Below are 21,340 nucleotides of genomic sequence, written 5' to 3' on the forward strand. Positions count from 1 at the left end.
AGCTATATTAGGATTATTTATCAGAATATGAGATAAATAAAAATAAAAAAAATAACAATAATAATTGTAAACAACAACAAAAAAAACAAATCAATTCAATTCAAACTAAGATGGTAGTTTCCATTCAGGAATCCAATTGAAACTGCAGGAAAAGAAAAAAGAAAAAAAAAAACGATCACGTGGACCGGATAAGGCACCTGGGAAATGTAGTCCGCATTAATGTAAACAGTCTAGCTGAAACACGCACATGTGCACTCGCCTTACATCGTGAGAGGGACAGTTTACTTACAGTTCTTCACAAAATCTGTGGCCTTAGCAGGATCTTCAAACCTGTGAAATGTCCCGTCTGGCATAGTGATTCTGAGAGTGTTGCCGGGTAGAGGAGACCAAACTTTACCTCTGGGTAGGAGCGGAGGTTGCGCTTGATTGTACCAAACGCGGCTCGCCTCTTGGCCACGGAGGACGTATAATCAGGAAATATGGAGATCCTCTTGCCTTTGAAGAGAAGGGGGGAGGTTTTCCCCCGCCCGCTGTAAGATCTGGGTCCGGACGTGGAAGAAGTGTACCCTCGCAATGAAGGGTCGAGGCGGGTCACCCTCCTTTGGTTTCTCTTGCAGGGCTCGGTGGGCACGGTCGAGAAGGGGCTTCTCGTTCAGACCAAGCAGATCCTGAAGTAGTTCGGTGAACACGCGTATGTTATTCCTCCTGGATCTGCCTTCCAGGTCCTCACATCTGTCATCCAGGCGCTTCACTTGTGTAGTTAGCATGCTGACAGTGGCTTCCAACTCGTTTACACGGGAACTGTGATCTGTGGCTGTGCGCTCAAGTTCCTGTACCGTCGCCTCATGCGCTTCCACTGCTCGCTGAAGTGGTTCAATGGAGTTTTTCAATTCTTGTCTCACGGAGGTTATTTCAGAGCGCAGACACGTAGACAGGGCATCAATCTTCCCGAATATATCACTTTTCGGCTCGGGCAGAGGCGATGCTTTGCGGCCTCCTCTCACAGACTCTTGTTTGAGACGCGTGTTTGACATTGTACTCGATTAGAAAAGAGACTGATTAAGCTAGAAAGTTTTCAAAGTTCGTTATGAATTCTCTCGGACTAGTAAAGTGCAGCCTGTACAGTATAAAGACTATTTTACGGTCACATTCTCTCGGAGCAGTCAGGGGACACGTCTACTCTCCTCGGTGCTCCATAGCGCCCCCCCATCGTTTGTGCCAAATTTGAAGAATTTGACAGGTAGTTCAATTAAGATGCTGTTGCATAAAAACACTGAAGTTTCTAAGATGCAAAGCATCGTTTATGATATTTCAGTTCATTCTTAAATCGAAGTGGACGTTTGTGCCAAATTTTAAGAAATCCCCTCAAGTTGTTCATGAGCTGTCATGGTCATGATCAACCCAAAACCACAGTGTCTCCGTCCTCAGCTGTCATCAGTGAGGAGGTATAAAAATAATTTAAATTGAGGATTTCCTCAAAAACAATTAGTCAGTGCACCAACAGAGAAATCTCCCATCAGCCCCTTCTCTTCTCTGACAGTTAATGAAATGAAGGACAAATGTGCAACGGCTGCCTAATAATTAGTTTCCCCTCAGAAACCTGCAGTCAGTTGATGGAGAGTCAGGAAGGAAGCCAGTGTGGCAGATTCAGAGTCTCCGGGCTCGTATCAGCCGATCGTAATGTTTCTGTCGGAGCTGCAGTCCGTTACAGTAAAAGCCGGAGACGCTCACAAGAAAAACTCATCGTGTCGTAATGCAATCCCATATGTGTCTGCGATGACCGCTAACTGTGAGAAGCATCGTTTCCAACTGTTACTGAGTTTGTATGAGCGCCGTGTGAACACTGATGGCTGTCTGTGAGTGATGATGATGATTATGGCTCTTCAGACAACTTTTAATCAAACACATTAATTCATAATAAAACCTGCTGGCTGAAACACGTCAGACAAGAGCTTTGATGGTAACTTTGGGTGTTTTTATGCTCTCGGTCTGTTCGTTTCAAGGTTTTACTGTCAGAATTATTTAAATTAGAGTTCATGAGAGTAAACTGTCCGAGGACACCTGCCCGCAGTAAGTTCGTCCTCTGGTCCTGCCTTTATGGACGCTGCGACAGACCAGGTCAGGGACTCCTGGCTTTAACTGGGGGCCACATTTACAACAAGATGGGGGCCAGGGACCAGTCACAGCAGCCTCGTATATTTTAGCAAATTTCTCGAATTTTAAGATGTTTCTAAGATTTTCGGACATTTCTAGAATTTTAGGACATTTCCAGGATTTAAGGATGTTTATAGGATTTTAAGACATTTGTATGATTTTAGCGCATTTCAAGGATTTTAGGATATTTCTAGGATTTTAGGACATTTTCAGGATTTTAGGAAATTTTTGTGATTTTAAGACTTTTCTAAGATCTGAGGATGTTTCTAGGACTCTAGGACAGTTTAAGGATTTTAGGACATTTCTGGGATTTTATGACACTTTAAGGGTTTTCAGGCTTTTCTAGGATTTATAGATGTTTCTAAGGTTTTTTGATGTTTCTTGGATTGTAGGAAATTTCCAGGATTTTAGGAAATTTCTAGGACATCAGTGTCTTATCTAGGACCTCTGTGGGGGTGTGGGGGATCCTCCACTGGTTCTTTTTTTGATGATCAAGATCTTTTTTGACACCTTCTGGAGACTAAAAGGACAAAAACTATTCCCAGTGCGAATCACTTTATAGAAAATAGTTGAGGGGCCACCTGTCACCTCATCAAGGGCCAGATTTGGCCTGTGGGCCATAAGTTGAAAGTCACCGGGTTAGGCTTCATACTTTTTGCCAAGAAATGAGACTCATCTGTCCATCTGATGTGCAGTTGTGAAGAAATTGATTCACAAATGAGCTTTTCATGGATGAATTATTCCTTTAGAGAAATAGTTTGACGTGTTGGGAATATATTTATCTGATTTCAGACGCACAATTAAGTCCCTCCAATATTTTGTTAAGGCTGACAGCCCCAGTGTCACCGCACTGTTGCACGCAGAGCAAAACAGTTTACCCGCTTTGTGCAGAGCATCAGGGAAGTGTCTCCCACAGTCTTTAGCTGTAATTATGTCCGTAAATGTGACATTCGTGTTCACGCACATGTCTGGTTAGGTGAGAGGATCTTTCCCCAAAACAGTCTGACACATAACTTTAGTAAGACGGTGATTTGCCGCTCTGACGCTCTGTTTTGGACGGATTAAACGAGATAATGTGTTATTTAGTGAGTTTTCTTTTTTGGTGGATCCAGATGTTTCCTCGTCTTTATGCTAAGCTAAGCTAAGCTAACCTGCAGGCTGTAGTCTTATATGTAGTTTACAGACATTAGAGGTATTCTTCCTCTGTGAATAAGCATCACTCCCAAATGCTGAATTACATCTTTAAGGATGATTGGAAAAAAAATTTAAATATGTAAATTCTCTGTTTGTGCCCAACAGTCGATGCGCTTGTTTGGCATCTCGAATCATTTCCAGTTGTTCTTTTTCACGTTGTGTTCGTCCTGCTGGAGGTTGTTCTGATTGAAGAGGACACGCCGCGGCAGAAACGTTGCACTGTTTTCTTCCTTCAGTCACGTCAAACAGATTTGAGAGGACGTGTAACAGCATGCACACGAGCTTCGGGAGGCACACGCAGTCATTAAGTGTTATCCCCGACGCTTCCTCACGTTGTTTAAATGAATTTGACTGAATGTCACGGCTGACGAGCGGTGGAGGATTTGCCCGTGAGGGGAGCTTTTCCTGGTGACACTTCACACTGTGTGTGTGACAACTTGTCTCTTTCAGCGTGTGTTTGTGTGAGACACGCCGACAGACACAACGAGCACGCCGGTCTGACGGTTGCGTGAAACCAGGACGTGTTCAGAGATATTGTTCCACAAGGTCACTGCGGTCACACGCACTGATGGACCAACAGCGTCCTCTGAGACTCCCCCTCTGACTCTGGCAGAAATGTGTCTGCATGGGATTGTATAAATTTTTTTAATATATATTTTTTTTGTATTACAGATTCTTGCAAAACGTAAGCGCTATTTTCAAAATGTCGATAAACGTTTTGAAGACGTCTTTTGATTTGAAGATGTTGACGTGACAATGTTGTGATTTTAGGATACAATAGTGAGATGTGTTTCCACTGACTGATGTTGTGTGACTTCTCCTCTGGTGATAACGTCCCAGTAACCATGGCGATAGATGTTCAAAACATCAGCAGCTTTATTTCTATTGCAGCCACCGCACTAGCCGTCATTATTTTAATCCAAGGCCACGTAGGCGTGTTATGGAGCCATGATGGAAAGGCGAGCCCCTTATATGTGGGAGCGGACACGTATGAGGGATTCTGGGAGATGTAGATCTGGGAGATGTAGTCCACGATTTCACAGAGGAATTGTGGATTCAAAACTTTCTCAGAGTTATGTGATGCAGAACCAGCTCTTGTAGTTCCTGCTGAATCATGAGGGAGCCAGTTCCTACTGACGAGCACATAGACAAATCATCATGTGACCTCACAGCATCATGTGACCTCACAGCATCATGTGACCTCACAGCATCATGTAACCTCACAGCGTCATGTGACCTACAAAAGACTAAAAAGGGTTAATACCACCTCATGTTGTTGATGTGCTTTTTTGCGATAATGGCAGGGTGTATTTTATATGAGACAATATATCAATAAATAACTATCTTGTCTGTGAATTAACCAAAGCAGGAGCACGGTACAGTCCGATGTTATCTCGCAGACACTTGAGTTGTCATTGATGATTGACAGACACGTCTACTTTCAATACCTACCCCTAAAAGCTAATTTACTGAGCTCAGTGCTGACCGGAGGAGTTTCAAGGGATAAAAATTCCTGTGAGCGTGTGTGATGAGAGGAGGATTTGGTTTTTAAAAGAGAGGTTAGGTAGGGGGTAACTGTCCGAGTAGTGCTTTATAAACAAACCAAAACAAAACCAAAATGTATTTGTATCCTCTGATTTCCAGATGAATCTGCAGCGTAGGGAGAGGATGTGTGAAAATGTGCCGTAGGGACGTTGTTATGCAAAAACCAAAATAAACAAAGAAAAGGTGTTGTGAGGAGGTCTGCCAGCACAGACTGACTGCTGAGCCGGCTTTCTGTGCACGAAAGCATCACGGGGCACACCTGCACAGGTGTGCCCCGTGATGCTGATTGTGCTCGTCAAGTCTGCTGCCCTGGGAGGAGAAAACAGCAGCTACAGTTACATGCACACCAGGAATTACCCATTTCTTCCAAATATGACAATATTCTGCATTTAAAGAGGGTCATACAGATCAGGCCTGTTTCTGATTAAGACGTGAGATATGCTGGATTTTTTAGGTTTTGGGAGCATTATTTGGACATGTGTCGGAACATTTGTCTCAGCTGGGGTTTTTACTGCAGTTTGTCTGTTTATGTTCGGCTCTGTGCGTTGTCATGGTTACAATGTACACAAACCAACTCGCCAACAGACGGCAAAGCTTTGGGCTGAAGATGCATGCAAAAGAAAATCTCACGTTTCTGGTCAGATAGTGAAACACATGCTTTTAAACATTCTGAAACACGAAGATTTCAACAGGTTTTTGAATGTGCACGAATATGACAACAGTGACTTTAAAAGAAGGAATGAAAGAGGAGTTCAGCACGTCCGCCGCTGGGATAAAAATCACATTTTGATGCAAAGAAGCAAAGTGACAAGTGACTCAAGCTGTTCAACTTTCCCATATTTGATAAACGACATGTTCGGACACGTTAATCAGAGTGTGCAGAGCTGCATGTAAACAGGAATATTAGTGGAAAATTCATTTTCACCATGTAAACAGTTTAGTAGGAAAAATGTCTTCCTCAGAATAAGGAAAAAAACTGGATTTTTTTTGAGGATGTAAAAGTACTCAGTGTGTGCTCATCATTTTTCTCCAATAACTTAATGAGAGCTGAATTATCCACAAGATTTCCTCCTCTCCAAAACAAACAGACCAGCTGATTTAAACACTGATATGTTTTAACGTTTCATATTTTTAAAAAATTCAGTGTTTTTCCGTAGAGAAGCAGCTAACCACGGTGACCGATGTCTAAACCTGAGTAAATTTGCTCAGTTACTTTCAAGACATGGAAAGAAGGCACTGAGGAAAAAAAGAAGACATCACTAAAAAATTTGCAAAAAAAATTGTAAAAAGGACAAGAAAATTAGTTGAAAATTGGTAAAAAGAAAAAACAACAAAATAAAAACAAAAAATGAAACAGTTAAAAAAAAACAAAAAAAAAAAAAACAAGGCAAACCAAACTTGGAAAAAGTGCTTTAAAAAATATAACTCTGCAACATCTTTTACATTGTGTTTTTATAATCATAGTTTTCTTTCTCTAGGCAATTTTCTTAGCTTTTGAAAATAATTTTCTAAATCTACTCATTCCTGCACTTCATGGAACGTTTCTCACCAGGTTGCTCATTACCATTTTTCTCCATGTTTTTGAAAGAAATCGCTCCGGTTTGTTCGGAGTTTAAAAATGTTATTACTTGTAAAAGTCATCTCAACACAGCACAAGAGAAGTGATGTTGCTCCAGGTTTTAAGGGACTATCTGTCAGCAGTGTTTGGTTTGTCCACTCTGGGCTACTGTAGAAACATGGCGGTGCAACATGGCGATCTCCGTAGACGAGGATCTGATCCTTATGCAGATATAAACAGCTCAGATTATATACATGAGATTATATTCACCGTCTGACAACATATCTGCCGAAATCCTACACTGGAGCTTAAACATGAAAGGTTTTTATTTGAAGATTTATTTGAACTCGCTAAAATGAATAATTTGCAGAAATCTGAGCGTCTGCAGATGTTGCTTCCTTCCTCTAAAGAAATATTCATAGATTATTTGAATTTTCTCTGCGTTATAGCAACGAACAGAGATAAATGCTGCTCTGACAGGCTGTGATGATACAGAGCTGAGACATACTTTACACGTTATGTGCATGTGCACACATAAGCAGAGTGTGTGTGTGTGTGTGTGTGTGTGTGTGTGTGTGTGTGTGTGTGGTGTTTTCATTTGTGAGCAGTTTGTATATGAGGCCAACGAACAAGTCACATTTATTTTGTACCCGTTGGAAAAAGCAAAATGAGGACAGTATCAGCTTCATGTGTACATGTGGTGTGTGTGTGTGTGTGTGTGTGTGTGTAGGTGACACAGTGACAGATTTACAGTGTACATGAAACAGTATATGTGAAGTTATGCCTCTGAGGTGTGTCCTCACACATCTATCTGTGTGTGTGTGTGTGTGTGTCACGTACAGCTGTGGTAACACTCGTGTTTATATTACAGCTATTAATCACAGAGAGCAGTCGAGGGTTTGTTCTTCATCCTTCTCTCTCTCCATCTCTTTATTCCTGCTTTTTTCCCCCTCTGACAGTCCACAACAGACTTTAAAACAATATTTCACAAAATACTGCAGTGCGTGTGTGTGTGTGTGTGTGCTTGTGTGTGTGCACGTGCGTGTGTGTCTGTGCACGGAGCCGGCTGATCGACCACAGGTCAGGGATGCAGTTACAGTTGAGAGCAGAATTAGAGACGAGCGGTGGAAAGTTCCTTCGTCCACGTGTGTTTTCAGAGGTGAACGATGTCGCCGCCGCTTCAACCTGAACTCTTCATCCAGAGGACGTGTTGAACTGAATCATTTCTAAGATGCATCGCGATGCGCACGATTCTGCATCGACGCAGTGACGGCACACAGTCGATTAAAGCCACCTGACGTCGCCTGTTGATTTTCTGGACAATACAGTTCATAAGAACTTCCTGGTAGCAACCATTAATTTAGCGTTTAAACATTTATTTGAAAATGTTTTCTTTAATGAAGAAGCACACTGCACTGTACATATATGTAAATCCTCCCGTTGCCGGCTGTGTTCAGGCGCATGTTTGTGATGTTTTGTCCAGTTTGTTTCTCAGAGCAGGAGACAGAGAGACGCTAGACTGCAGAAACATTCCCAGCGAGCAATTTTTGGCTCTAAAAACGTTCTGGGAGCGATACAGTGCGACCAGTGCAATGTTTTAGTAATGTTTTCAGCGGCAAGTTTTCTTTAAGTTGCCAGAATGTTCGTCTTAAAGTTTGGGCCCGGAAACCAAAGTTTTAGCAGTTTCTGGATCCTAATTTGTTAATTTCTTGATGCCTTTAGGGAAGTACTGTGTGTTCTTCGTGGCACACACAATTATTTATTTTGTGATATTCAACTTAATTACACTGAACAACAATAAACCACAGCACTGTTTGTTTCACAAGTTTAATGAAAGATTTGAGAGTTTTTATGTATATAAGAAAACTCACTTCTCTCATGTTTTACCCACAAGATAATCCATCCGGCAGACAGGTGTGTCTGATTAAAGAGCATTGTTCCTGCACAGGTGTGTGCCGGCGCAGTCTCACTGAGAGGACACACCTGTCAGCTGGATGGATTATTTTGGAGAGGGAGAAGTGCTACTAACACAGACTTTAACAGATTTGCAAATCTATCTACTGAGTGCATAACAAGTCTTAAAACAGGAGCAAATACAAAAATGTTGTATATAATTTTTTATTCAGTGTATTTGCACTTTTTTTCTTTTTCATTTGATTTGCTCTTTATTTTTCTCATTTTAATCTGTAGTTTATGTGTCGCGACAGCTCTTCAGGTGTGCTCTGCGTGCAGCTTCTCTCTGAGAGTGTCAGATTTCTTCATTGTGTTCTCACAATTTCTATGTTTTCCTACAAAAAGTAACGCACGAGCCAGAGGTTTATTTATTTACATTTTCAGTTTAAATTTTATTCATATACTTGACTGTGAAACAGTTTGCTTCTACTTTTGCAGCAGTGGTGGTTAAAGTGCAGCAGATAAATCAGTGTGAGCGCAGTGATCCTTCATTACAGTGACAGATTCAGGTCAGCTTCAGCCACGTCTTCGCCTCCATGCTGAGGGTTTGGTTCAGGTTCAGCTTTCTGATTCCTATAAAACATTCGCAGAGTTTTACTTCCAAAACTGAATTTCCAGTCATTTAGTGGTAAAGATGACTAACAAGCTGTTTTTTTTGTTGTTGTGTTGTTTTGCACATTAACACATTTAACCCTGCAGAATCAGCCTCTAATTTGTGCACTCGTCTTTTGTCACCATCCTCACATCAGTGCAAAGCTCTTAAAGTGCACTAAGCTGATGGTTTAGAGAGAAGCTGGTGGACAGATTTTTGTTAAGAGTTGTAACATCATGTTCGTGTGTTTGTGAGAGAGCTGGCGAGCCGGGCGGCACAATTAATCAAACAATCGCGATCATGATTTTTGCTTCCCTTGAGCATTTTAAATGTGATATTGACATTTAAAATGCTCAGCTCAAATAACAATTTGCTGCATATCAAACCAGACGCTCCCTAAACCAACAGCAGCGTCCAGTTTTGAGGAGCCGTAATGCCGCCACGCGCTCACTCTGCAGCTGCAGCTTGTGAAAGCAGCGCGTCACAGTACCATGACCGCTGCAAAGCATGTGTAGGCTTTATATCCACCAAACATATGTGTCCACCGATAACGCATTTGAGGACATTTCTGGTATTTTAGGATGTTTGGGTGTTTTGGGAATTTTAGGACACTTCTAGAATTTCAGAACATTTCTGGGATTTTAAGACATTTCTATGATTTAAGGATGTTTCTGTGATTTTAGGACATGTCTGGTATTTTGGAACATTTGGATGTTTTCAGGATTTTAGGATTTTAGAACTGTTCTAGAATAGCATTTTTAGGATTTCGGAGCATTCTTTGTATTTTAGGACATTTGGACATTTCTAGGACTTAAAGACATGTCTAGTATTTTAGGATGTTTGGCATTTTTAGGACTTTAGGACATTTAAAAATGTTTAGGGGATTTCAGGACATTTCATGGACATTTTGGGAATGTTGGCAGGCTGTTGGCAGCTATAGGAGAAGTAGGCCGACTCAAAAGTTTTTAATTCCTGAGTAAAATGATTAATAGCACAGAAGTTTGACAGAAGCTGAAGTCAGAGTCCTGCAGTCAGGAGAGGTTGGCCTATTATCAGCACAATGTGCTTCAATTTACCTGAAGTTTGTTAAAGATGGAGCTTTTCATTTTTATATAATGATGGAAAGTTTAATAAATAATAATAAATCACATATTTATTACACTCCAACACACCATGGTCACATGACACTGTGTCAGTGAACTATGAGGGCAAAAAACAAAACACAAAAAAGAGCAAAATAATCGTTCTTTAATCGTAATCAGAGTAAAATGTTCAGTTAATGGTGATATTGATTTTAGGTTTGAGGCTCGGACCTTTGCTGGGAGGACATTTTAGTACCTGGACCTCTGTGAGTTTTAGTAGAATAGGTCCTCCAGCTGGTGATGCTGTTCTACAGTATATTTGTCATGTTCAATGTCTGACAGAAAATAAATATTTAAACCAAAATTAACCTGATGATATCTTCATATCTCACTGAGGAGTCAAAGGAACCTTTAAGCTCCACAGAAATAGTGATTTGATGTAAATGTGATATATATTGATATCGACTGATATGAAAAAAATATTGTGATAAGACTTCACCCCGTATTGCCCTAACTTAAGTACAAAAACAATTTCAGTGTCAATCGATTTATTTTTATTGTGAATTCGAAAATGGTTGGGGGGGCCACCGGGGACCGCATGTGGGGCAAGATCTGGCCCACGGGCCATAACTTGAGTATCACTGCTGTAGTTTGTTGTTAATTTTCCTTTATTACAGCGTTAATGACGTTTGTCACGTGTGTGTTTTCCAGCTGTGTGTCAGCTTCTCTAATCTTCCCCTCAGAACGAATGCAAATCCGACCAAAATGAAAATCCTTTTTCCTAAAAGCTACTTTACCAATTTACCTAAATTGGGGTGAATTTAAAGTGGAAAATCTGAAACCCTGCGCTGTTATGGATGAGCAAAGGAGCATGTCAACCCGAGGATAATGTCAAGAAAAGAATCTCCTAATAGAGATTAAGGTTCGGCTCTGACATGTGAATAATAGAAACCAGGTCTGAGGGAAGAAAAGGAGGAAAATGAGTAATTTGAACCTTGTTAAAAGCCGTCACAGTTTCAGAGCACTTAGCGGGTTTACAGCGTGTATCAGAGAAATATTAGAGCGACTTCACAAAGGCGAAATGACAGAGCGTCAGGAGGAAATGCTTTGCAGTTTGATTTAATGGACTATTGTTTGGGACCACAAAGAAAGCAACAAGTGACTCAAAGGCTGGATAATCCCAACGCTGGTACACCAGTCAGACATCTGACAGCATGGAGTCCACATTCAGACAGGAGACAGCATGGACACACACTAACAGTCCCCTGTCAGGGACAGATGGAGACAGCGGACCCACTTCTGCTCCAGAGATTCAGCTTCTCTTTGTGCTTGTTTGTTTTGACATGTTTCTGAGTTCATAAAGTGAATCTGTGATTGATTCTGTTGGATGTTTGAGTTTTTCCTTTGAAACTAAATTATTATTCAAAGTAGATCTTTGAGTTATCAATCAGAAAACGTCTCAGCGAGTTCTGTCAAAGCGTCCTGCCAGTTTTTTCCAATTCCTGTCTATGGAGAAGCTTTCGGATTTATTTTGACATCTGGTACATGACAAAGTTGAGCATTCTGTAAAAAGTAGATGTGTGTTTAATCCATTTATAGAACAAATCTTTAAATTTGTTCTTTGATACTGACTAAAATGGTTGTTATAAAACTGTGCTCTCAAAAGCTCAGAACAAGAGATGAACTCTCGTCTTAATCCTAAAACTGGATTTATCCCTCTGCGATGGGTCCGTCGGCTGTGTGCTCAGCCTTTAGTCCAAACATATGTTAACATTTTACTCAGACTACTTCATTTACTTCATTTGTCAGATGTAGAAAATAATCTGTTTTCAAGTTTGATTTCATTTTCACAAGTTTTGTTCATTTTGTATTCATAAGTGTCCTTCATGTTCTAAATGTTCCAGAATCTCACGTTTCATTCAGTTTCTTTCCATGTTTTCAAGTTTCATAAGTTTCTCTCCATATTAATACGTTTTTTCCTTATTCTCAAGTTTCATTCCATATTACAAAGTTTCTTCCATATTCTTAAGTTGCGATCCATATTCTCAAGTTTGTTTTTTCCCATATTCTCAAATTTCATTCCATAATCTCAAATTTCGATCCATATTCTCAAATTTGGATCCATGCATTCAAGCTTTTCCATATTCTCACCTTTCATTACATGTTCTCAAGTTTCATTTAGTCCATATTGTCAAGTTTGTTTTTAGTTTCATTCTATATTCTCAAGTTTGGTTACATATTATCACATTTCGTTACATTTTCTCACATTTCAATCATCCCATAGTCTCAAGTTTTTTTTTTTCCCCATAATCTCAAATATCATTCCTCATATTCTGAATTATCGATCCATATTCTCAAGTTTGGTTTGTTCATATTTTGAAGTTTTGTTTCTGAATCTTACCTTACCTGAATTTTATGTTTTTCTTTGAGACCATATTACAGCCATGCAAAGATGCCTTCACAAAGTGGATTCAGATCTCCTTTCATTTGGTCTTCAAGTCTGCATGAAACCGCTAGTCTGAATCAGCCATCATGTTTTCTCCACTTGAAGCTTCTGCATCCCTGAGGTCTTGTTCTTCACGTTGGTCTCTCAGGTCAACACAAAACACGGGGAATGAAAAACCTGCTCTGAAATGTGTGAATGTTTTGACTTGTTAAAAGGGAATCCACCTCGACCAGAAATAAAAAACTACAGATGCTCCAGAAGAGACAAACCGCTAACCTCCACCAACAGAAAGCAACCGAAATAGAAGTCACCTCTCCTCATGTTACCCTGCCTGTGGCTGTGAAACTCCCTCACACAACTTCCTCTCAGCTCGCGTCTCTCCCTCTGCAGCCGCCTCGACATGAAATGAGGGAAGAGTACGCAAATCATCCCGAATTCTGTTTGAAGCGTGACGTCAGTGGGAGGATGGCGGTGGGCAGCATCACAGCAGGAGTAAAGCAACGAAAATATTTGGAGGCTGAGACACAGAAACAGAGAGAAAATCTGAGAAAAAGCTAAATGAAGCCAATGTGCATGTTTGAGAGCAACTTTCTTTGAACCAAAACAGAAATGTGAAAGTTCAAAGACACGGTTAATATTTCAGCAGCGTGCAGATCAGGGCCCGCTGCAGGAGCCTGAAGAGGGCGGCGCTGAGAGTGGAGCACAGGTCACTGTCTCCGACCTCATAATCACCGCAGCCTGAATGACTGAATCTGCACTTTTTTACTGTCACCACCATGACGGTGTCAGAGCTGAGATACGTGTGACATTGGAACAAAAAGTCACTTTGGAGTTTTGAGCCCAGAACTGAGCTTTTCAGGCAGAGTCGTTTATAACAAGTGTTTTTATTCAAAGGCAAGATGCTGTGAAACTCTATACAATGTTTGATTTTTGGAGATTTTTGCTTTTTTTTTTTATCAGAACAGATGAAAGTAGGCAGGTTTCCATTACAGATTTTCACAAAACTTAAGCGATATTTTGGAGATGTGGATAAGGATTTTAGGAGGTTTTTTTTTTTTTAAAAAAAAGATTTTAGGATGTTTCTAGGATTTTAGAACGTTTTTAGGATTTCATGACATTTCTTGGATTTTGTGATTTTAGGACACAATAGCGTGATGTTATGCGACTTTTATGACTTTTAGGACATTTATGACTTCTCTCTGATTTTAGGACTTTACCAAGATTTCTAGGATTTTAGGACGCAATTTAGAGCTTACTCTGTTTCCACTGAGTGATGTTGTGTGACTTTTCCTCTTATAACATCCCAGTAACCATGGCGATGGATGTTCAAAACATCAGCAGCTTTATTTCTATTGCAGCCACCAAACTAGCCGTCATTATTTTAATCCAAGGCCACGTAGGCGTGTTATGGAGCCGTGATGGAAAGGCGAGCCCCTTATATGTGGGAGCGGACACGTATGAGGGATTTCTGGGAGATGTAGTCCACGATTTCACAGAGGAATTGTGGATTCAAAACTTTCTCAGAGTTATGTGATGCAGAACCAGCTCTTGTAGCTCCTGCTGAATCATGAGGGAGCCAGTTCCTACTGACGAGCACATAGACAAATCATCATGTGACCTCACAGCATCATGTGACCTCACAGCATCATGTGACCTCACAGCATCATGTGACCTCACAGCATCATGTGACTTCACAGCATCATGTGACCTAGAAACATTAAAAAGTGTTTCCACTGCAGTTTGGACAAATATGGCTTTTTACAATGGCCTCAACTATCACCTCATGCTAGCTGAAAAACTGTTTTTGCGATATATTTTTTTTAATTGACATGTTTCTAATAACTGTATTTTATATTCACAATTTCAGTTGCTTTTTGAGGGTTAAAGGAAACACACCCACTGAATAACACCCACTTTTGATGCCTAAAACGCCTCTTAAAACACATCATTGACTTGCTAAAAATCTTCATTTTGTTGTTTGTTGATCTCCTAGGTGTCTCCTAGTTGTCTCCGAAGTTAGACACATTGACACGATTCATCTGAAATATACAAAAGTAACATATCTGTGGTTTGCAGAAGCGAACAATGCCAAGTTCTGACTTATTTCGTCTTTTGTTCTGAATTGCTTTCTTCCCATGTTGTGAAGGAAATCAAGTCAATTTTCTCAGTTTTCAAAGGGTTAAACTGCATGTTTCTGTGCAAAAAAACTGGTCAAAGGTCTCTGGGATCATGGATTGAGGTTAAGCTCTTTCAAACCGAGAGAGGAAGGCAGGGATTTGTTTGAAGTATGAGGGAAAATAAAAACACAAGTGATGGAGTAGAGAGAGACGGTTTTCTTCACTGAGAGTGGGGACAACAGGCTGTCTGTCTGTGTGGGATGAAGACAAACGGACACACAGACACACAGAGTGACAGACTGACCCAGGGCACAAACAACACAACTGCACACTGAGTTTCTTTAAGTGAGTCTCATTATGAAGGAACAGCATATTGCAGCACATGATTGAATAGCTAATATGTTTGCCAAACACACTCCTGCATTATTCAAAAGGCAAATCCCCAAATTTTTCATGCAGAATATATATACAGAGAACATACACACACACTCTCTCTCACACACACACACACACACACACACACACACACACACACACACACACACATCCAGACGCTGCCTCGAGGCAGAAATTCACAGATTGTCTGAACATTGATTGTCAATTAATTAACACGCATTGTCTTCTGTAGTATTTACATATTAAGACAAACACACATGCAGGCACACACATACATGTGGTGCGCACACACACACACTTATGCATGCAGGCATATACAAAACACAAACACACATACACACACACACACACACACACCTCACCCTCTGCATATACAGTATATTAACCGAAGTAGAACAAACTCACAAAATTGTATAAGACACACCAAGCATGCAAGCACACACACATACACACATAAACACCAATATATCTACAAATACATAAAAAATGTAGCCTCAAAGGATATTACAAACACACATACATATGCAAAATGTTTTCATCGTCTGCATATAAATTAATCCAAGTAAAACAAAACACACTCACAAAAAAGAATGAAATGTGCGCCTGTCTATTGCAACATGATACGCACGCACACACACACGCACACACACACACACACACACACACACACACACACACACACACACACACACAGAATAGAGGAAAGTCACATGCAGTCAAACACACACCTCCACATGAACACTTTCATAAAAACCTCTTCAAAGATGCACATGCACATTCTTCATTAATTCATTAAGTGTCAGTTAATAATTAATAGTCAGAAATAAAAAAGAAAACACACACACATAAATAAAGTCCTGTAGGCACTTGTTGAATATCACACAAACAAACACGTGGTCTGTGTTCGTGCTGTGGTTCCTGTGAGACGGTGGCTGCTGCGTCGCTCCTCATTACACTCTTTCTATAACGTCTCCCGTCTTCCTCCTCTCTCTCTGTTTGCTTTTTCCCAGGTCTTTTTCCTCCACCTCTGTAATCCATCTCTTCCACAGCAGCACAGATCAGATATATATTATCTGCGGACCCAAAAGGATCTGCCTACAAGGTCTGATGGGGGGGGGGGGGGTGGAAATTAGATTTTGGCAGGTATTATCCATTTCCGAGACGTATGGATGTCCAAGGACATCGCCAGCAGGGTAAACAATAGCACACGGTGCAGCTGGATAAATAAAACACACACAACAAATAGAGCGTTGTGATGATTGTGGAGCAAGTGAGGAATGCAGTTTGGGGGGCGGCTGTAGAGATGATAACGATGGAGGTGCAATTGAAGACTATGAAAACTTTTATATGCAGAAAATATTCAAGTTTTTGCCCTCATTCCAACAAAGACAATATTCTCACATACTGAACCAATGATACTCAACTTACGGCCCGTGGACCAAATCTGGACCCCCAAATAATGTGCCAAGTACCCCTCCCCCAAACATTTTCTAATTCTCAATACAGTAATCCACACTGGGAATTGTTTTAGTATCCATGAGGTGCCAAAGTGCACAAAACAGCATCAAAATAGAGCGTTTATCAAAACAGTGCCAGTGGAGTATCCCTCACACCCCCGACAGAAATGTCCTTAAATCCCAGAAACTTCCAAAAATCCCAGAGATGTTCTTCAAAATGTCCTCAAATCATTAAAACATCCCAAAATCATAGAAATGTCCTCAATCTGAGAAATGTCCTAAAATCTGAGAAAGGTTTTTCAATTCTAGAAATGTTCTCAAATCCTAAAACTGTCCTAAAATCCTAGAAACTTCTAACAGTAAAGTAACTTCCTGAATGTTTTAAACTAGAATTCTGTCCACATCTTTTGTAACAGCCAGCAGCTGTTTGTGGTCCGGGTTTTTCCTTCAGTCGGCACAGACACAAAACACAACCCAGAACGCATAAAAGAGGCGGCTGAGCACCCGTTACACAAACTGGACTTTATTTAATAACCATGCAAATAAAAAATAAGATGTAGCTTTGGAACTGATATGGTCGTTTAACTGTTGCAACACATTTCCTAAATTATAGAGCGCTCATCTGCAAGCCAAAGCTCATCCATTAATTGTCTGTTTTTGAGCCTCCTGCAGAGCATGAAAGGACATCTATTGACCCAAACCAAGCTTCACAATCACCATTTCTAGTCTCCTTTTTCTCTTTCAGAGCAATAATAATAATTGCAAAATAATTTCCATTTATCTGTCATTTCTATTTTCCACTGAAATAAAGGTTAACAAGCATAAAAAAAGACGTCAGCAAATTCTGCAGACTGTTTGATGTGCCGCACTTGTGTTTTACACAAAAACAAAATAGCCCGCAGACACAGCGTCTCCTTTCAAAGAGGTTAGGTCTCATAGATTCTGATTGAGGAGAAAGAGATGAAAAAGAAACTGAGATGAAAAGCAGCAGAACTCACAAAATGAACCTTTTCTCTTCCCGCTTGTATTCTGGTTATAGGAGAAGTCAGTGTTGAGCTCTAAAGCGTCGCTGACATCACGCTGACATCACGCTGACATCACTGCGGTGGGACTGAACACGTTTACAATGACTGTGGAGCCGGAGATGATTTATCAGAGGAACACAAAACGTGTGAATGTGGAAGTTATTCTTTTTCAAAATACTGTGAATGCGATTATGACACAGTAACTCGCAGGCATTACCAGAATATGATTAAAAATGAGCAAACTCCATATTTTATTGCATCTTAACCCTGTGGCCATGGTTACGATGTCCCATCCTACCCATCCATTGGTATTCCTGGTGCCTAATGCCTGTCGTACAACATTCAATGGAACCTTATGGAACCAAAAATGTGCTGTACCTTACCTAAAATACCTCACTGTACCACTCATCTGTAGTACTTTACAGTACCTCTTAACTAAAAATGACCCTTGATACCGTTTACCTAAAATACACCACAGTGCCCTATACGTAAAATACCTCAAGGTACCCCTTACCTAAAATATTCAACAGTACCCCTTACCTAAAACAATAAATATCACCCCTTTACTAATAGCCCCTACCTGACATATTACAAAGTGCGTATTCCCTGTCTTGATGATGGTTCTCAGTCATCCTTGTCAGTATATCCATTAGTGAAGTTTCATTGGCATCTGGACTAGTTTCAGTTTCTTGAAGACGTTTGGCCTCTCATCCAAGAAGCTTCTTCAGTTCAGCCGGCTGGAGGGGTGTGCAGGGTTTAAACCCTCTGGAGGTGTGTGCTACAGGGTCGTTAAGGTCACATGTGGACACTGAGTTTTATAGTTGTTAAGGCCGCTTGTGAGTCGTTGACCCAGTTCGGATTCGTGTAGGTCGTCGGGCCTAGAAGGGTCCAGCTGTGGTGGGTGTTGACCATATGTGACCTTAACGACTCTGTAGCACATGCATACGCAGGGTTTAAAGCCTGCTCCACCTTCCAGTTGGTCAGAACTGAAGAAACTTCTTGGATGAGAGGCCAAACGTCTAAAAGAAACTGAAACTAGCCCTGTTGCCAACGAAAAACAGCATTTATGGATGCCTGTTCCCTACAATATCTTATGGTAACCCTGCCTAAAAGATCTCAAAGAACCACTGACCTAGAATATATTTCATGGTACCCTTTTTCTATGACTGTAGGGAAATGGTACTGTAGGGCCTATGGTATTCCACAGTATTACTTACCAAGAACACTGCAGGGTCCCACTCATTCTATACTTCATAGTACCATTTTGCACAGTGGCCTTTGTTAGCCCATACCAATAATCTGTCATTCAAATGATCCCATGTTGTGCCAAATGTACGCCTTTCTTACAAATTTCATGGAAGCTCACACTACTGAAAATGCTTCACGGTACACTTAAACAATAATATTTCAGGGCTGCCATGCCACGCTATAGTTTGTTACTGGCTCCATATTCAATTCTATGGTGCCAGTTTTTCCATTATATGCCATGGTTTCCAGTTTTCCAGGCTAACCCTCAGCTGCAGTATGCAATGATATCTCATTACTGCATGCATGCAAGTTAAGTTGCATTGCTTATGATGCATACTACCCCACTAAATTATATTTTAACTCCCCCACCCACGATCAAAGTACTTTTGAATATAAACACACTGTTGCAAAGACCTGCTGCTAACCATCAGTCTGTCTTGGAATGACTCAGTACCCTGCAAGAGAGACTCAGACCTGTTTTACAGGTTCAGCACCTGCATTTAGCAGAGGATGCATGACGAAGCTCCGCCCCTCACCTGACTTAAGTGGGAGACTGTTTATTTTCTTTCTCACTGAAGAGACACGCAGACTGAACACAGGCGATCAGACTCACCTTCAGACCAAACTAACACCCTCCTCTGAGTGAGTTCAGCTACAGGAGAGAAAAGTGGAAACTCGGACACTGCTGCTTCGACCTGCTGACTCTCCACGCACTGAATGTGAGTTTGACTACAAACACGACTCAAAGCGAAAGTAAATTTCAGTGAAGTGAGTCGAGGAGGGAGGGCCGACTGTACTTCTGTCCGCTGTGTTTTCAGCTTCACTCAGAGACTAAATGGCTTCCAGATCAGAGGAGGATCTCTGCTGTCCGGTCTGTCATGATGTCTTTAGAGATCCTGTTGTTCTGTCATGTGGCCACAGCTTCTGTAAAGACTGTCTGAAGAGCTGGGGACACAGAAACAAACTCAGGAGTGTCCAGTCTGCAAGAGAAGATCTTCAAAGGAGGAACCACCATTTAACTTTGCGTTAAAGAGCCGATGTGAGTCCCTCTCACAGGAGAAAGCTGCGAGAGCTTCAGAGGCTCTCTGCAGTCTGCACTCTGAGAAACTCAAACTCTTCTGTCTGGACCATCAGCAGCCGGTGTGTCTCGTCTGCAGAGATTCAGAAAAACACAGCGACCACAGATTCAGACCCGTCGATGAAGCTGCACGACAACACAAGAAGAAACTTCAGGAGACTCTGGAGCCCTTAAAGGAGAAGTTAAAGGTTTTTGAAGAAGTCAAAGTGAAGTCTGAACAAACAGCAGCTCACATTCATGTCCAGGCCCGACGCACAGAGACGCAGATTAAGGAGCAGTTTAAGAAGCTTCACCAGTTTCTGGAGGAGGAAGAGGAGGCCAGGATGGCTGCACTGAGGGAGGAAGAGGAGCAGAAGAGTCAGAGGATGAAGGAGGAGCTGGAGGCTCTGAGCAGAGAGATAGCAGCTCTTTCAGACACGGTCAGAGACGCAGAGGACGAGCTGAGAGCCGAAGACGTCTCCTTCCTGCAGAGATACAAGGCTGCGGTGGACAGAGTCCAGCAGCGCCCCCTGCTGGAGGATCCACAGCTGCTCTCAGGAGCTCTGATAGACGAGGCCAAACACCTGGGCAACCTCACCTTCAACATCTGGAACAAGATGAAGGACATGGTCTCCTACAGTCCTCTGATTCTGGACCCAAACACTGCTAACCCACATCTCGTCCTGTCTGAAGACTGACCAGCATGAGGGCAGGAGATGAGGTACAGCAGCTTCCTGATAATCCAGAGCGGTTTGATTATTATTGCTCCGTCCTTGGCTCAGAGGGCTTTGACTCAGGGACTCACAGCTGGGACGTCGAGGTCGGAGACAGTACAGGCTGGTCACTGGGCGTGTTAGCAGAGTCTGTCCACAGGAAGGGACTTATTGGGTCTGGAATTTGGAGAATGTGTTTCTCTGACGGAAAATACTCAGCGTGGTCGGGACCAGCATCAATGACAAATCTGAGAGTGGAGAAAAAGATCCAGAGGATCCGAGTGAATCTGGACTGGAACAAAGGAAAACTGTCGTTCTCTGATCCGGATACTAACACACATATACACACCTTCACACACACTTTCACTGAGAGGATGTTTCCGTACATTAGCTCTGGAGATAAACTGAAGATATTACCACTGAAGCTCTGTGTGACGGCCAAACAGAGCAGTTAGAGAAAGTTAAGCCACGGCGAGCAGCAACCACTTCATGAAAACTGATACGATCCAAATAAAGGAAAACAATATATCAATAACTGCATGTTTGATCGGCCAATCACTGTTCAGAACAAACCAATGTTATTCTATGTTATTGTCCAGATTATAAGTTTTCAGACATTAAAACAAATGTTTAATTATATGAAATGAAATGTTTACAATATGTAAAATATGTTTCATATGATCCAAAATACACGAACAGTTTAAATCTAAATGATTGTGTCTGTAAAAGTTTTTTCATCAGTTGAACTCTGCCTTTAGTCATTAAGTCAGAGAAGAAGTCAATCAGTTTTAAGGTGGATGTGT

At 41.3% G+C, this 21,340-nt stretch overlaps 1 pseudogene; it reads left to right on the forward strand.

Moving 5' to 3' along the window:
• The first annotated feature begins 19,356 nt into the window (after positions 1-19,356).
• On the forward strand, positions 19,357-21,137 carry LOC121949654 (annotated as a pseudogene).
• Positions 21,138-21,340: the final 203 nt, after the last annotated feature.

The sequence above is a fragment of the Plectropomus leopardus genome, chromosome 2 (assembly GCF_008729295.1).
Source record: "Plectropomus leopardus isolate mb chromosome 2, YSFRI_Pleo_2.0, whole genome shotgun sequence".
Classification (NCBI taxonomy): Eukaryota; Metazoa; Chordata; class Actinopteri; order Perciformes; family Serranidae; genus Plectropomus; species Plectropomus leopardus.